Here is a 1684-nt window from a genome sequence, read left to right as displayed (position 1 = left end):
ACCCTAACTTAATTCTGACGGAGCCCATCCACAGAGAGACCTACGGTTCATCGTTTGACTTACCGGCCATCGTTTGGGTTCGTCGTTCATGATCTGCCCAACATGGCTTCACTTATATGAGCATAACATGTTTCTCGGAGATGGGATTTTAGTAAACTCGAAGGTTATGGAAAGAGGATTCAATTATCGTTCATTTGATAGGTCATGTGCCACCTAAATCCTTGTGTGCTAAGATTTATAACCGTTTGAAGTTGACCTAACAACAATTTCACTCTAGCTGGATGCTGACCCTCACCTACGGCCGGTAGGTCCAACCAAGGACCGTACTAGTCGACCGTGGTTGGGATCAGAGACTATAAAGATTTGGGCCTTAACGACAGAACCCCATCTACGGTCCATTGATAGTTCTGTTGGTACAGGCACCAGATTTTCTTCGTTTTAAGACCCGAGGTATTACATTATCTCCCCCTTGGGAACATTCATCCTCGAATGAAGTCTACACAAGCTGAGTATAAAAGGAAGCAATCCCTACCACTGAGTTCTAGAGTTCTAGAAACTGATATCTAACTGAACTGAGTTCCAAGATCATAGCAAATAATAGCTAAAATAGCAAGAGAACATGATACTAAGAATGAATTTACTCACGAGTAAACTGAGAGACTGGAGAGCAAACTATTATCTCAAGCTGAAACACAATCAGAAGGAAAAAGATGAGGATACTTTGCCTTCATGGGTGCTTCTGCTTCCCAAGTTGTCAAATCTCATCACCCCCTTCATAGGTGATACTTTCACGAACACCCAATCATTTATCTCAAACTTTAAATCCCTTCTCCTTACATCTGCATAAGACTTTTGTCTAAAGTCTATTTCTGACGAGCTTAACTTTTTCCCATAGCTTCATAAACCAAATCTGGCCCAATCAAGGTTGCTTCACCTACTCATCCACCTTAGGAAAACATAAGCAACAATCTCCCCATTGGGAGAAAACCTCTACATTTTGTTGATGAAATGCACCTTCCAACTGGAATAATATAGGATCACTGCCCTGTTTTTCCTCAACTTCGCTATCAATGAAGGTTTTGATTTATGATGGACTACCACACAACAATCTGATGTGTCCGTAAGACTAACTCCTAAGCGAGCAAGCCGATGAATATCTTTTGCTAATTACTTCCTTTTTTATTCAACATAAGGTACACTACCCTTAAGAGATCATATTTCTGGCTTTAAGGCAAGAGTTAAATCGACCTATAGGCATTGTGCTACTACCCTCTTATTCTATGACTGGCTCGTTTGGAAACTGAAACCAAACGATCCTAGTTCTACAATCGATTGAGGCATGATTTGAAACAGATAACGTCGAATTATAAATGAGAATTTGGACCATATATTACGCACGATAAGAGTAGCAAAGAAAGTGAAGTCTTCTTCAAACACTTCACAGCCTCCCTCTTATTATATGTGGTGCACTTCACACCCCATGAAAATGACTTTACTTAGTGCGGCTTTCAGACATCCTAGGACTCTTGAACGTAATGCTCTGATACCAAGTTTGTCACTCCCCGAGGCTACCCCCTAGGAATAAACATGGGACCTAGGATCACGAATGACCCCAAGCTAACCCTGAGCTGGCATATCATAAAAAAGCTGAATCTATCTATGAAAAGATGAACTAATGCAAACG

This window comes from Solanum tuberosum, unplaced genomic scaffold (assembly GCF_000226075.1).
Source record: "Solanum tuberosum cultivar DM 1-3 516 R44 unplaced genomic scaffold, SolTub_3.0 scf00940, whole genome shotgun sequence".
NCBI lineage: Eukaryota > Viridiplantae > Streptophyta > Magnoliopsida > Solanales > Solanaceae > Solanum > Solanum tuberosum.
Note: the sequence above shows the minus strand (reverse complement) of the source record.